Raw genomic sequence first — 16930 nt, 5'->3', positions numbered from 1 at the left:
AGCAAGACTCCATCTCAAAAAAAAAAAAAGAAAAAAAAAGACAATATCCCGTGACCCTTTCTCCTCTTCTGGGGCACCTCCCTTGGGACAAACAGGGCATCTTGGCACTGCCATGATAGTGGCTTCCTGTCTGTACACATGCACATGTACACACACACACATACACACACACACATGCATACACATACACACACAGACACAGACGTGCACATGCACACATAGACACACAGGCACAGGAAGGCATACGCACACACACACACACAGATGCAAACACACACATGCACACACCCAGACATGCACATGTACAGAGACACACACGTACAGAGACACAATACACACAGACATATACACATGCACACACACGCAGACATGCACACACACACACACACACACACACAGGCCCTCTGCCAGAACAGGCCCTCCCCCTTGAACTCCTGCTGCCCCAACACTTGCTCTTTCATCCTGACCCCAAGCCAGGGAGACACTACACCAGTCAGGAAAGGGGTAGAGAGCCCTATTCTCCCTTCCTCTTAGGCCCAAGTGGAGGTCCCCCTCCTTGTCATTCAGGGCATGGTAACAGGCCCCACAGAAACTTTACCTCGCTTTCTGGCAGCATAGACCAAATGCCATTTTCAGTCTAGGAAGAAAAAATGGACAACAGTCAATGCATCCTTGCTCTGTGACTGGCAGGGATGGCAACAGGCCCAAGGCCGTTGGGGCAATGGCAAGAACCGCCATCCCCAGAGCATGGCCTGCTGGTGACAGCAGGAGGAGCTTGGTGACACAAGGAGCTTGGAAAATGCTCAGGAACTTCTCCCAAGACCATTGTGCCCCCAAACAAATGCTGGTTTCAATGTCCTCAGAGCTGGAGAAGTGGGTCCCAGTGAAACAAGATGAAAAAAAGGGGTGAGACAGGATTCAGGAAAAAGGCATCACTTTATTGATCATTTGGTGAAAATGTCCACAGGTTTAGGTGGCTAATTATTACAGTGAATGATAATGGTTAAAAACTACCAACACTTTGTTTTCTGGTTTAGGCAGCATTTAAAAAATAACTCTGGGGAACTGGGGGAGACTTTCTAGCCTCCTCAAAATACCTTCTCTGCCTGAAACTCCACCATGAGTGTCAAAATCCCACCAAGACTAACATCCATTGTAAAGTCCAGGTCTCTCATGTGAGAGGGGCCCCTGCTTGCAGCCTGGCAGTCTCTGTTTCCCATTCTCCACAGGAACCATTTTAAATTCTCTTTTTTTTTTGAGAGAGAGGGTCTCACTCTGTCATGCAGGCTGGAGTGCAATGGCCTGATCTCAGCTCACTGAAACCTCTGCCTCCTAGATTCAAGTGATTCTCGTGCCTCAGCTTCCCAAGTACCTGGGACTACAGGCATGCACACCACCACACCCAGCCAGTTTTTGTATTTTCAGTAGAGACAGGGTTTCACTATGTTGGCCAGGCTGAACTTGAACTCCTGACCTCAGGTGATCCACCCGCTTCGGCCTCCCAAAGTGCTGGGATTACAGGCGTGAGCCACCATGCCCAGCACTAATTTTTTTTTTTTTTTTTTTTTTTTTTTTTTTTTTTGAGATAGGGTCTTGCTATGTCACTCAGGCTAGAGTGGAGTGGCGTGATCACTGCTCACTGCAGCCTCAACATCCCACACTCAAGTGATCTTCCTACCTCAGTTTCCTGAATAGCTGGGACCACAGGCACACACCACCATGCCCAGCTAGTTTTTTATTTTTATTTTTTTAGAGACAGAGTCTCACTATGTTGCCCAGGCTGGTCTTGAACTCCTGGGCTCTACCGATCTTCCTGCGTTGGCTTCCTGAAGCGTTGGGATTAAAGGAGTGGGACACAGTGCCCAGCTCTTAGATTCTCTCTTTAACCTCTAACTCCACCTCTGTCTTCCTCATTTTCAGCAGAGAACACAGGCACCATCAGATGGGCATTTCGACTTTATGCCACCAAACCCATCCATTCACTGGCTTCTCCTAGGCCTATGACAGGAAGCCACGGGCCAGGGCGTGCCTTGGCCAGGGAAGGAGGGGAGGAGGGGAGGAGGCTGCCCTCGCCTCTTTGAGGCTAGCCCTGCTCCTGTACCCGATTTCATCTGGTCTTCTCACCTGGACATTTGGGGATCTCCTGTCTCACCTCAATATTCTGCTTTTCTTCTGGCTCCTTCCATCAGCATCTAAACACATTGCTGATCTCTTCCATTGAAAAGAAAAAAGCCAGCTGGGTGCAGTGGCTCACATCTGTAATCCCAGCACTTTGGGAGGACAACGCGGGCAGATCACCTGAGGTCAGGAGTTCAAGACCAGCCTGACCAACATGGAGAAACCCTGTCTCTACTAAAAATACAAAAGTATCCGGGCGTGGTGGTGCATGCCTGTAATCCCAGCTACTCAGGAGGCTGAGGGAGGAGAATCGCTTGAACCTGGGAGGTGGAGTTTGCAGTGAGCCGAGATCACGCCACTGCACTCCAAGGGCAACAAGAGCAAAACTTCATCTCAAAAAAAAAAGAAAAAAGAAAAAAGCCTTGCTCCCTTGAAGCCGTATTCTTTCTCCAGTTACTGTCCTAACTGACCCCTACACTTAACACCAGTCTCCTCGAGAGCGGCGTCAGCAGGGGGTGTGTTTCCTGCTTTCTACCTCTCCCGCACTCCACAACCCACTGCAACCTGTTTCTGTCCCCATAAGCCTCTGAAACCCCTCTCACTGAGGTCACCAATCCACTCCTAGTCACCAAACCCAGCTGACCTTTTCTTTAACAACCTCACCTTCCCTCCTGGCTGCTTGACCTCTCATGCTCTGGTTTACCTACTACCTCCCACTCCTCTCTTTCTCTTTCATGCTCTGGTTTTCCTCCTACCTGTCCCTGTCTTCTGTCTGTCTGCTTCTCTCCCCCTCTCATTCTCTGTCTCCCTCTACCTAAATCTCAATGTCAGTGTTGCTCCATGTCCTGCTGCTGACAACAGAGACTGAACTTTCACCTCAGATGCTCTCACTTCTAGGCCTTTGCACATGCTGTTCTCTACCTAGAATGTGCTTCTCCATGGCTTTCAGGAAGGCTTCCCCGACTACCTGAGTTCACGTGAGGTAGCCCTCTTCAGTGCTCTTAGGGTACTGTACCGTCTCCTGACTGAGAGACCACTTTAGGCCCACCCACTGTCAAACCCCCAGTAGCTGCCCTCATGCATGGGACACAGCAAGAGCTCAGTAACCAAATGAATGAACGATTACATGACTGTGGCTCATCCTAGCACTTCAAGACCTGATCAGAGTTGAAAAGTTGCTGTACCTGACTCAGAACCCTGCTAGCAATATATTTAATAGTAAGCTTTGTTAGTTATCTATAACTCGGTGTGAGTGAAGTTATCAGGTTTTTTTCTGGGAGGAGGTTTAGAGGAGGAAAGGAGAGGAATGAGTCCTAAAGGAGAGGAGAGGAGCAGAAGGGCATGCCAAATAGGAAAGGATGCAGAAAAGGTAGGCTTGGGGTAAAAAAATATTCATCTGCTTGGGTGGTTTACTGAGTGCAGCCTTTTAGGCCTGCTTACCAAAGAGGCCAACCTTGATGAAGCTAGTGATTTGCAGATAATCCTTTTACCATATCAGTGTCAGGTAGCTTATCCACCTCCTCTTGGGCTCTAGGACCAAACCCGAGAAGAGCACTGGAGCCCAGCTAAGTCTGGGAGTCCAGTGCACAGGCCCCCCCGCCCCACTTTGCAGGGAGAATGGTGTCTATGTGTGACATCATGTCTTAGGGGGCTTTATGATGGGACAACCTCTTCAACCTTGGCCAGAACAGCTTGTCAAATGCCTCAGGGTGGCTTTAAATCCCCAGTAGTGAGAGGCAGCCCCTTTGTACATATCTGGTTGGTTCAATTCAGCACAAACAGTGCTAACCGAGCAGCCACAATGTGCCAAGCTCTGTGTGAAGTCCCATAGAGACACAAAGACACAAAGGTGTGTAAGACTCAGTCTTTTTTTTTTTTTTTTGAGACAGAGTCTTGATCTGTTGCGCAGGCTGGAGTACAGTGGCTCTCCAGGCAACGTCTGCCTCACAGGTTCAAGAGATTCTCGTGCCTCAGCCTCCCGAGTAGCTGGGGTTATAAGTACGTATTACCATGCCTAATTTTTTGTATTTTCAGTAGAGACAGGGTCTCATCATGTTGGCCAGGCTGGTCTTAAACTCCTAGCCTCAAGTGATCCACCCACCTCGGCCTCCCAGAGTATTGAGATTACAGGAGTAAGCCACTGCACCCAGCCAAAACTCAATCTTATTGCGTAACACAGTAAGCATATTTTCTAAATCAAAAACCAGAACACAGCCTAACAACTGAATGTCATCCATTCATTCATTCACTCGTTCAACCAGTGTCTGCTGAGCTTCCATTTTAGACCAAGCATTATGCTGAGAGGATCAAAGGTTAACAAAACATAGAGCTTACCCTTGAGGAGCTTGAAGACTTCAAACAGACATCTTATGGTTCAAGACAGTAACTTCTACCTTCCTCCAAATTTCTGTAAATGTAACAATAATAATTACAAATCTATGGGTGGTTGAAACTGAGGGATGGATGCCTCAGTCTCACATACACATAAAACATTCGCCAAGATAGGCCAGATTCTGGACCACAAAACAAATCTCAATAGATTTTAAATTTATTTCAAGTATGTCCTTCAACTACTGTGGCATTAAAAATTAGAAATCATAGTTGGGTGTGGTGGCACGTGCCTGTAATCCCAGCTACTCAGGAGGCCGAGGCAGGAGAATTGCTTGAACCCAGGAGGCGGAGGTTGCAGTGAGCCGAGATCGCGCCACTGCACTCCAGCCTGGGCAACAAGAGCAAAACTCCATCTTTTAAATAAATAAATAAATAAATAAAAGAAAAAAAATTAGAAATCGGTAACAGAAAGATTCCTGGAAAGGAGTCTGAACTCAGACTTGCCTAACCCTGCCCCCACCTGACGGTATTTCTCTACCGGTCCTGGTAACTGATCCAAAAGCCATAAACTCTTGGGAGCTTTATGGTCATCACCTGAGAAACCTGAATACTTATCCTGGCCAACTCAGGGCAAGCTTATATCCCCCTTCTCGGATTGCAGCTGGTGCTCTCTTGAAAGCACCACCTCGGCTGGGCATGGTGGCCCACGCCTGTAATCCAAGCACTTTGGAGGCCAAGGCGGGCGGATCACCTGAGGTCAGGAGTTCAAGACCAGTCTGACCAACATGGTGAAACCCCGTCTTCATAAAAAAAAGAAAGCACCACCTCCTGGCTGGAGGTCAACCAAGTCAGGGAATTATAGCAACTCACTACAGAATAACCCTGCTCCAAGGAAGAAGAATACAACAGCTAATTCCACTGCCTGCAACACCCTGGCTAACCAGCGGTCCTGAGTCTGTCCACGTGACAACTTCACTGCTAGCACAACCAGCATTTGAGAAAGCCAGCACACTAAACAAAACTACAAGCAAGGACCCTCACACTCACAGTCTACTTTACTCCCCTCCCAACTCCACCAGAGCAGGTGAAGATGGATCACATCACAGGACTCTTTGCAGACATTCCCCAGCACCAGCCTGGAACCTGGTAGCCCCACTGAGTGGCTGGACCCAGAAGAGCAATGGCAATCACTGCAGTCTGGCTCCCCGGAAGTTCCATTCCTAGGGGAAGGGGGAGCCCATCACATGAAGGAATCACTCTGTGGGACAAAAGAATCTGAACAGCAGCCCTTGAGTTCCAGATTTTTCCCCTGAAATAGTCTACACAAATGAGAAGAAATAAGAAAAGTAATTTGTAATATGATAAAACAAGGTTCTATAACACCCCCAAAAGACCATACTAGCTCCCCAGCAATAAATCCAAATCAAGAAGAAATCTCTGAATTGCCAGATAAAAAATTCAGAAGGTAGATTATTAAACTACTCAAGGAGATACCAGAGAAAGGTGAAAACTAACATAAAGAAATTTAAAAATTAATACAGGCTTTGGATTTGTCAGGCGAGGTGGCTCACACCTGTAAACCCAGCACTTTGGAAGTCTGAGGTGGGAAGATCACTTAAGGTCAAGAGTTTGAGACCAGCATGGTCAACAAAGTGAAACCCCATCTCTACTAAAAATACAAAAATTAGCCAGGCACGGTGGTATGCGCCTGTAATCCCAGCTACTCGGGAGGCTGAGGCAGGAGGACTGCTTGAACCCAGGAAGCAGAAATTGCAGTGAGCTGAGATTGCACCACTGCACTCTAGTCTGGGCGACAAAGTGAGACCCTGTCTCAAAAAAAACAAAAAACAAAAAGCTAGAAACAACAACAAAAAATACAGGCTATGGATGAAAAATTATCCAGAGAAATAGATATTATAAAGAAAAAACAATCAATTTCTGGAAATGGAAGACACACTTAGAGAAATACAAAATGCACTGGAAAGTGTCAACAATTGACTACAACAAGTAGAAGAAAGAACTTCAGAGCCTGAAGACAAAGCATTTAAAGTAACTCAACCAGACAAAGACAAATTAAAAAAATGAACAAAGCCTCCAAGAAATTTGGGGTTATGTTAAACAGCCAAACCTAAAAACAACTGGTGTTCCTGAGGAAGAAGACAAACCTAAACGTTTTGAAAGCTTATTTGAGGAAATAATCAAGGCAAAGTTCCTTGGCCTTGCCAGAGATTTAGACATCCAAATACACGAAGCTCAAAGAACACCTAAAAAATTCATTGCAAAAAGATCACAAGTCAGGCACACAAAGGCACACAGTCATCAGGTTATCTAAAGTCAAGATGAAGCGAAGGATCTTAAGAGGGATGAAGCAAAAGCATCAGGGAACCTATAAAGGAAAACCTATCAGATTAACAGCAGATTTCCCAGCAGAAATCCTATAAGCCAGAAGGGATTGGGGTCCAATCTTTAGCCTCCTCAAACAAAATGATTGCCAACCAAGAATTTTGTATCCAGCAAAAAAAAGCTTCATAAATGAAGGAGAGATAAAGTCTTTTTCAGACAAACAAATGCTGAGAGAATCTGTCACTACCAAGCCAGAACTACAAGGAATGCCAAAAAGAGTTCTAAATCTTGAAACAAAAATAGAATCTCCTTTAAGTATATATCTCACAAGGCCTATAAAACAATAACACAATTTTTAAAAAGCCAAGGTATTCAGGCAACAACTATCACCATGAATAAAACAGTATCTCACATCTCAATACTAACATTGAATGTAAATGGCCTAAATGCTCCACTTAAAAGATACAGAATGGCAGAATGGACAAAATTCACCAACCAAGTATCTGCTGTCTTCAAGAGACTCGCCAAATGCATAACAACTCATATAAACTTAAGGTAAAGGGGTAGAAAAAGGTATTCCATGCAAATAGAAACCAAAGTGAGCAAGAGTAGCTATTCTTATGTCACCCAAACAGACTTTAAAGCAATAACAGTTAAAAAAGAAAAAAAGGGCCAGGCACGGTGGCTCATGCCTGTAATCCCAGCACTTTGGGAGGCTGAGGCGGGCAGATCATGAGATCAAGAGATCAAGACCATCCTGGCCAACATGGTGAAACCGCATCTCTCCTAAAACACAAAAAAATTAGCAGGGTGTGGTGGTGCACACCTGCAGTCTCAGCTATTCAGAAGGCTAAGGCAGGAGAATTGCTTGAACCCAGGAGGTGGAGATTGCAGTAAGCTGAGATTGCGCCACTGCGCTACAGCCTGGGCGACAGTGCCAGACTCCGTCTAAAAAATAATAATAATAATACAAAAAGGGACATTATATAATGATAAAAAAAATTAGTCCAACAGGAAAATATCACAATTCCAAATACATATGCACCTTAACACTGAAGTTCTCAGTATATAAAACAATTATTACCAGACGTAAGAAATGAGATAGATGGACCTCATAAACACAGATCCAAGTATTAACAAAATCTTATCACATTGAAAATAATATGTAAATATATACAACATTATCAATGGCATTTACTTCGAGGAATGCAAGGTTGGTTCAAATTTAAAAACCAATAAATGAAATTTACCACGTTAACAGACTGAAGAAAAACTACATGATTATCTCAACAAATGCATAAAATATATTTCACAAAATCAACATCTGTTCCTGAAAGGAAAAAAAATTTCCAGCAAACTAGGAGTTCATGGAAACATTTTCAGTCTGATAAAGGCATCTACAAAAAACCTATAGCTAGCAACGTATACTCAATAGTAAAATATTAAATGCTTTGCTCCTAAGTTCAGGAATGTCTTAAATTTATTTATTTATTATTACTATTATTTTTGAGACAGAGTTGCACTCTTGTCACTCAGGCTGGAGTACAATGGTGCAATCTCAGCTCACTGCAACCTCCGCCTCACAGGTTCAAGACATTCTCCTACCTACGTCCTAAGTAGCTAAGATTACAGGTGTCCGCCACCATACCTGGCCAATTTTTATATTTTTAGTAGAGACTGGGTTTCACCATGTTGGCCAGGCTGGTCTCAAAGTCCTGACCTCAGGTGATCTGCCCACCTTGGCCTCCCAAAGTGTTGGCATTACAGGTGTGAGCCAACACACCAAGCCAGAAATGTCTTAAGGCAAAAAATGTCTGCCCTCAATCACTTATTTTTTATTTTTTTTCTTTGAGATGGAGTCTTTTTTTTTTTTTTTTGGAAGCAGAAAGAAAGGGAAAGAAGGAGGGAGGGAGGGCAGAAGGGAAGGAGGGAAGGAAAGATGGACAGATGGACAAAACAGTAAATACAGCCTCAGGGACCTGTGACACTATTAATAAAAGATCAGAGTGGGGTGTGATAGCTCATGCCTGTAATCCCAGCATTTTGGGAGGCAGAAGGAGGAGGATTTCTCGAGCCCAGGAGTTTGAGACCAGCCTGGACAACATAGTGAGATGCCATCTCTACAAAAAAATACAAAAATTAACTGAGTGTGGTGATGCACAGCTGTGGTCCCAGCTACTCTGGGAGCTGAGGTGAGAGTGACACTTGAGCCCAGAAGGTCTAGGTTGCAGTGGGCCATGATTGTGCCACTCTATTCCAGCCTGGGTAACAGAGCAAGACCCTGTCTCAAATAAACAAACAAACAAATGAACAAATCATCAAAGAAAACTTTCCTATTTGGCAAAATGTATAAAACAATAGATTCTGGCCGGGTGCGGTGGCTAATGCTTGTAATCCCAGCACTTCAGGAGGCCGAGGCGGGCAGATCATGAAGTCAAGAGATTGAGACCATCCTGGCCAACATGGTGAAACCTGTCTCTACTAAAAACACAAAAATTAGCTGGGCGTGGTGGTGCATGCCTGTAGTCCCAGCTACTTGGGAGGCTGAGACAGGAGAATCGCTTAAACCTGGGAGACAGAGGTTGCAGTGAGCCGATATCCTGCCACTGTGCTCCAGCCTGGGTGACAGAGTAAGAGTCTGTCTCAAAAAAATAAAATAAATAAAAATAAAGAGGCTTAGAGAATTCCAATCAGGTCAAACCTGAAGTTCATACCAAGACACATTATAGTCAGACTTATGAAAACAAAAAGTTTTTTTGAAAACAGCCAGAAGAAAACAATGTTACTTACATAGAAAAAAAAAAAATGTGAATGACAGCTGATTTCTCATCAGAGACAATAGAAGCCAGAAAGAAGTGACACAACATTTTTCAAGTGTTTAAAAGAACTATGAACCCAGAATCCCATATCCAATGAAAATGTCCTTCAAGAATGCTGGGGGAAATTGGAAAATTCTCAAAGGAAGGAAAACTAAGAGAATCTGTCATCAACTAATATGCCCATTTTTTTTTTTTTTTTTAATAAAGGTGCTGATGCATTCAATGGAGGGAAAATGGCTTTTTAACAAATGGTTCTGGAGTAATCAGATATTCATAAGCAAGAAAATGAACCTTGAACTAACTCTCACATTATACACAAAAATTATGAGCCGGTGCGGTGGCTCATGCCTATAATTCCAGCACTTTGAGAGGTTATGGCGGGCAAATCACTTGAGGTCAGGAGTTCCAGACTGGCCTGGCCAACATGGTGAAACCCCGTCTCCAACAAAAATACAAAAATTAGCTGGGTGTGATGGTGTGCACCTATAATTTTGGCTACTTGGGAGGATGAGGCACTAGAATTGCTTGAACTTGGGAGGCAGAGGTTGTAGTGAGTCAAGATTACACCACTGCACTCCAGCCTGGGTGAGGGAGTGAGACTCTGTCTCCCCACCCCGCCAAAAAAAAAAAAAAGACCATGAACTTAAATGTAAATTATCAACCATGAAGGAGAAAATCGTCTAGACTGAGAGCTACACAAAGCATTGTTAGTCTTGACACCAAAAGCACAATCCATAACAGGAAAAATTTTTAAAAATGGATTTCATCAAAACTAAGCACTTTTGCTCTGTGAAAAGACCCTGTCCAGAGGATGAAAAGGCATAGAGTGGGAGAAAATATTTGCAAACTACTTATCTAACAAAGGATCTAGAATATATAAGGAACTCCCAAAACTCAAAAGTAAACAATCTAAATAAACAATGTGCAAAAGACATAAAAAAGCACTTCACTAAAGAGAATACACAGATTGGAAATAAACTTATGAAAGAATGTTCAATATAACTAGCCATTAAGGAAATGCAAACTCAAACTCCAATGGGAGATCCCTCTACATTACCCAAATGGCTAAAGGTAAAAAGTTGTTACACCAAATGCAGAAGAGGATGTGGAGAAACCGGATCACTCATAAACTGCCAATGAGAATGTAAAATGATACAGTTATTCTGAAAAACAATTTGGCAGTTCCTTTTTTTCTTCCCCCCTCACCTGCCCCCAAGATGGAGTCTTGCTCTGTCACCCCAGGCTGGAGTGCAGTGGTAGGATCTCAGCGCACTGCAACCTCCGCCTCCTGGGTTCAAGCAATTCTCCTGCCTCAGCTTCCCAAATAACCAGGATTACAGGCACACGCCAGCATGCCTGGCTAATTTTTGTATTTTTAGTACAGACAAGGTTTCACCATGTTGGCCAGGCTGGTCTTGAACTCCTGACCTCATGATCTGCCCACCTTGGACTCTCAAAATGATAGAATTATAGGCGGGAGCCACTGCACCCGGCCTAATTTGGCAGTATCTTAAATAACTAAATATACAATAACCATATGACCCATTGCACTCTTGGGGAATTATACAGAGAAATGAAGACTTTATGTTGACACAAAAGCCATACACAAATGTTTACAGTAGTTTGATATGTAATAGCCAAAAACCAAAACAACCCATGTGTTCTTCAAGGGGTGAATGGTTCAACAACCTGTAATGCATCCATACCATGGACTACTACTCAGATATAAAAAGGAATAAGTATTTATACATGTAACAAGCTTGATGAATCTCAAGAAACTGATATTGAGGGGAAAAAAAAAAAGCCTAGCCAAAAGGTCATATAGTGTATGATTTCATTTATATCATATTCTTGAAATGTTAAAATTATAGAAATGGCAGAGCAAGGTGGCTCACGCCTGTAATCTCAACACTTTGGGAGGCCGAGGTGGGAGGATTGGTTAATCCCAGGAGTTCAAGACCTGCCTAGGCAACATGGTGAGACCCAGTCTCTACAAAATAATACAAAAAAAATTAGCTGGACATGGTGGTCCCTATAGTCCCAGCTACTTGGGAGTCCCTATAGCCTTTAGTCCCAGCTACTTGGGAGGCTGAGGTGGAAGGATCTCAAGGGGAGGCTGCTGTGAGCCAAGATCGTGTCACTGCACTCCAGCCTGGGCCACAGAACAAGACGCCTCCCAAATGGCTTTACTGTGATATAATTTACATGCCGTAAAATATGTCATTCACCCATTTTAAGTGTACAACTCAATGAATTTTCGTATATTTTAAAAGTTGTACGCTATCACCACAAACTAATTTTTAAAAATTCCCATCAGCCTTAAAAGAAACATTGAGGCCGGGCACGTGGCTCACACTTGTAATCCCAGCACTTTAGGAGGCTGAGACAGTCGAATCACCTGAGGTCAGGAGTTTGAAACCATTCCGGCCAACATAGCGAAACCCTGTCTCTACTAAAAATACAAAAATTAGCCAGGCATGATGGTGCATGCCTGTAATCCCAGCTACTTGGGAGGCTGAGGCATGAGAATCACTTGAACCCAGGAGGCAGAGGTTGCAGTGAGCCAAGATTGCACGACTGCACTCTAGCCTGGGCGACAGAGTGAGACTCCTTTGTCTCCACCATCCCCCCAAAAAAGGAAACCTTGTGCCTTTCACATTCACTCCCCATTTTCACTCTCGGCATCTGATAACCATTCATCTACCTCTATCACTACAGATTTTTCTTTTCTGGAATCCTTTACAAAAACAGAATACTACAATATGTGCTATCTGTGTTTAGCTTTTTTCATTTAGTGTTTTTCAGGGTTCATCATTGATGAAGAGTATCCATTATATGGAGACACCACATGTATTAGGCCCTTCTTGCACTGCTATAAATACCTGAGGCTGGGTGATTCACAAAGAAAAGAGGTTTAGGCAGGGTGCGGTGGCTCATGCCTGTAATCCTAGCACTTTGGGAGGCTGAGGTGGGTGGATCACTGGAGGTCAGGTGTTCGAGATCAGCCTGACCAACATGGTGAAATCCCATCTCTACTAAAAATACAAAAATTAGCCAGGTGTAGTGGTGGGCGCCTGTAATCCCAGCTACTCGGGAGGCTGAGACAGGAGAATCACTTAAACCCGGGAGGTGGAGGTTGTAGTGAGCCAAGATCATGCCATTGCACTCCAGCCTGGGCAATAGAGCAAGACTTAAAAAAATAAAAATAAAAAATAAAAAAAGAGGTTTAATTGGCTCAGAGTTCGGCAGGCTGTGCAAGCATGGCTCCAGCATCCGCTCCTGGTGAGGTCCTCAGGAAGCTTCCAATCACAGCAGAAGAAAAGGGGGAGCAGGGATGTCACATGGTGACAGCAGGAGCGAGAAAGTAAGGGGGTAGATGCCACACACCTTTGAACAACCAGACTGCACATGAACTCACTCATCACCAAGGGGGTGGTGCTAAGCCATTCATGAGGGATCTGCCTCCATGACCCAATCACCTCCCACCAGGCTTCAACTCTAACACCAGGGATGAAATTTCGACATGAGATTGTGGAGGGGACAAATATCCAAACTGTATCACCATATTTTGTTGTGTTTTATTTTTATTTTTTGTCACGCAGATTGGAGTACAGTGCTAGGATCATAGTTTATGGCAGCCCTGAACTGCTGGCTTCAAGCAATCCTCCTACTTCAGCCTCCTGAGTAGCTGGAACTACACGGACACATATCATCATGCTCAGCTATTTTAAACAAATTGTTGTAGAGATGCGGCCTATGTTGCTCAGGCTGTTCTCAAACTCCTGGCCTCAAGCAATCCTGAGATTACAGGAATGAGCCAGCATGCCTGGCTGATAGACCACATTCTGTTTATCTACTTATCAACTGATAGCCATTTGGGTGTTTTTAGTTTTTGGCTATTGTAAATAATGCTGCTATGAACATCTGCATACAAGTCTTTGTGTGGACAAAAATTTCTTTGGGGTAGATACCTAGGAGTGGAATTGTTGGATCATATAGTAAGTCTACCTTTAATTTTTTTTTTAATAGAGTCTCACTATTTTGCCCAGTCTGGTCTCAAACTCCTAACCTCAAGCACTGCTTCTGCCTCAGCCTCCTACAGGTGTGTACCACCACTCCTGGCTACATTTAACTGTTTAAGAAATTGCCAGACACCATTTTACATTCCCACCAGCAAAGCATGAAAGTTCTAATTTCTCTACATCCTTGCCAACACTAACTTGTGTCTATTTTTTTTTTGAAATGGAGTCTCACTCTGTCGCCCAGACTGGAGTGCAGTGGCGTGATCTCAACTCATGGCAACCTCTGCCTCCCAAGTCAAGCAATCCTCCTGCCTCAGCCTCCCCAGTAACTGGGCATGTACCACCATGCCCAGGTGTGAGCCATCATGCCTGGCTGTGTGTGTCTTTCTTATTCTAGCCATTCTTCTGGGTGAAAAATGGTATCTCATTATGGCTTTGATTTGTATTTCCCTAATGACTCATGATGCTGAATGTCTTTTCATGTACTTATCAGTCATTTGTGTATCCTCTTTGGAAAAATTCAAATACTTAGCCCATTAAAATAAAAATTTCATCTTTAAGAGCAGTTTTGGGTTCACAGCAAAACTCAACAGAAAATACAAAGTTCCCCTATCCCACACACACTCATAGCCTCCCCCATCGTCAACATCAGGCACCAGAAGTTACATTTGTTACAAGCAATGAAGCTACATCACACACCATTATACCCCATAGCCCACAGTTTACATTAGGTTTTACTCCTGGTGCCATACATCCTGCTGGATTTGACAAATGTGTAATAACATGTATCCACCACTCATCCAGTGTAATTTCACTACCTGAAAAATTCTCTGTGCATTTCTCCCCACTCCCAGCCCCTGACAACCAAAGATATTTTTACTGTCTCCATAGTTTTGCCTTTTCCAGAATGTAATATAGTTGGAATCAGACAGTATGTAGCTTTTTCAGATTGGCTTCTTTCACTTAGTAATGCATTTAAAGTTTCTCCACGCCTTTTCATGGCTTAACAGCACATTTCTTTCTAGTGCTGAATACAGTGCATGTCTGGATATGCCAGTTTATCCATTCACCTGCTGTAGGACATCTTGGTTGCTTTCAAGCTTTGGCAATTACAAATAAAGCTGCTATAAACATCCATGTGCAGGTTTCTGTGTGGACATAAGTTTTCAGCTCATTTGGGTAAACACTAAGGCATGCAATGGCTGGATCTTATCATAGGAGTATGTTTAGTTTTGTAAGAAAGCCAAATTGTCTTCCAAAGTTGCTGTACCATTTTGCATTCCCACCAGTGAAAAGAGTTCCCATTGCTTCACATCCTCACCAGCATTTGGTGGTGTCACCCTTGCCCATTTTTTAATTTGGCTATTTGTCTTTTTATTATTGAGCTGTAAGAGTTTTATATCTCCTAGATACAAGTCTCGTATGGAATATGTGATTTGCAAAAATTGTCTCCCAGTTTGTGAGTTTAGAGGTCTTTTCTACTATTTCCTTTTTCTTTTTTTTTTGAGACAGGGTCTCACTCTGTCGCCCAGACTGGAGTGCAGTGGTGCAGTTTCAGCTCACTGCAACCTCCACCTCCCAGGCTCAAGTGATTCTCCCGCCTCAGCCTCCCAAGTAGGTGGGATTACAGGTGCCTGCCACCACGCCAATTTTTGTAGTTTTAGTAGAGATGAGGTTTCACCATGTTGGCCACACTGGACTGGAACTCCTGAGCTCAGGTGATCCACCCGCCTTGGCCTCCCAAAATGCTGGGATTACAGGTGTGAACCACTGCATCCCATTTTTTTTTCCCCAGTGAAAAAGAATGTTAAACAGAATTAATTTATTAGGATAGTGGGTACTTCTGAAGGAGGCAGGCGCATAGAGGGGTTAGAATCACACAGATAGATATCATGGTATAGGTGGTGTGAGAGTCAGAAAACCGACTTTTAGTCTTTTTGTGCCTCAGTTTTCTCATCTATAAAATGGGTATATCGGCTGGGGGCAGTGGCTCACGCCTGTAATCCCAGCCCTTTGGTAGGCTGAGGCGGGCATATCACTTGAGGTCACCCTTTTCTACTAAAATACAAACTACCTCTACTAGAGGTCACCTGTCTTTACTAAAATACAAAAATTAGCGGGGCATGGTGGTGCGCACCTGTAATCCCAGCGATTCGGGAGGCTGAGGCAGGAAAATCGCTTGAACCTGGGAGGCGGAGGTTGCAGTGAGCCGAGATGGCGCCATTGCGCTCCAGCCTGGGCAACAGAGCAAGACTGTCTCAAAAAAAAAAAAGGATCAACACTTATCTCACTGGTTGTTGGGAGGCTTAGACAAGTTAATGTACCTAAAGAACTAGAGAACACTGGCTACTAAGGACACTTTATGTAAACCTTTACTGTTACAGCTTCTTAAGTTGGTACTGAGGTTCCATTTTACCATTATGCTTTTAAATTTACATGTTACGTGCTTTCTTTTGTATAGCTCACTTGAATATACATACATTTTAGAAGATAATAAGGAACTAAAAAGTACATCTGGTTTTTTAACCCTTCAAAATGGGAAAGTTTGGACTAGATGCAGGGTAAGCTCAGCCCTGGCCCCTGGCCCCTTCCCCAATACTCACAGGCTCCTGTCAATTGCACCTTCAGAAAAAAACCGAGACTCTTAGGCAGGAGTCGGGGGGGGGGGGTTGGGGTTGCAGTTGGGGGGATCTGTCCAGTGACCTGGACTCTGGGCCACCTCAGTTTCCTCACTTGTCAAACGGGGACGCTGACGGTACCTACCTGACCTATGAGAGCGGAGAACACGAAGGTATCTTGCCCACGGTCTGCCCTGTGGTTAGCTGTCCTTTTTTCCTTTACACTTCTAGGCTCCTCTTGATGTTTACATAACGTCAGCGGGAAAACGCCAGCGAAGAAAACCCAGAACCGACACTCTAAGGTTCATTCCAGCTTCCGAACTCTGGACTGGTTTTCAGCGATCCAGGGCTCGGGATGCGAATGTCCCTGCCTACGATGGGGCTGCCGTTACAGCCTTCCTCCCGGGGCTCTGGAGACGCGCCAGAGCTTTGACGCCTCTTCTGCGCTAAGGAAGAGTTGGTTTACAAAAAAATAAGTATATCCTGGCCCTGGAGAAAGCCTCCAGGCGACAGGGCCAGCGCCACCGCAGCCCAGGCGCCATTATCTGCCTCAGCCGCCACCTCAGGTGCCCGCCTCGAGGAGGTTCTTCGAGGCCTGGGCGCCCACGGACGCTACCAGGACGCGCTGTGGGAAGCTGGACACCCGGACGCCGAGAGAAGCCCCGCAGCCGCTCCGCTC

At 44.5% G+C, this 16930-nt stretch overlaps 1 long non-coding RNA gene across 1 annotated transcript; it reads right to left on the bottom strand.

Moving 5' to 3' along the window:
- Positions 1-917: 917 nt before the first annotated feature.
- Positions 918-16899, bottom strand: LOC135271265 (uncharacterized). Its single transcript, XR_010339383.1, has 2 exons — positions 16397-16899; positions 918-4525 (listed from the first exon to the last, which is right to left on the bottom strand). It is a non-coding gene; the product is annotated as an uncharacterized LOC135271265 (long non-coding RNA).
- Positions 16900-16930: the final 31 nt, after the last annotated feature.

Source organism: Aotus nancymaae, unplaced genomic scaffold (assembly GCF_030222135.1).
Source record: "Aotus nancymaae isolate 86718 unplaced genomic scaffold, 86718_ANA_hifiasm-v0.15.2.pri h1tg000076l, whole genome shotgun sequence".
Lineage (NCBI taxonomy): Eukaryota > Metazoa > Chordata > Mammalia > Primates > Aotidae > Aotus > Aotus nancymaae.
Note: the sequence above shows the minus strand (reverse complement) of the source record. Positions and strands in the feature narration are given on the sequence as shown.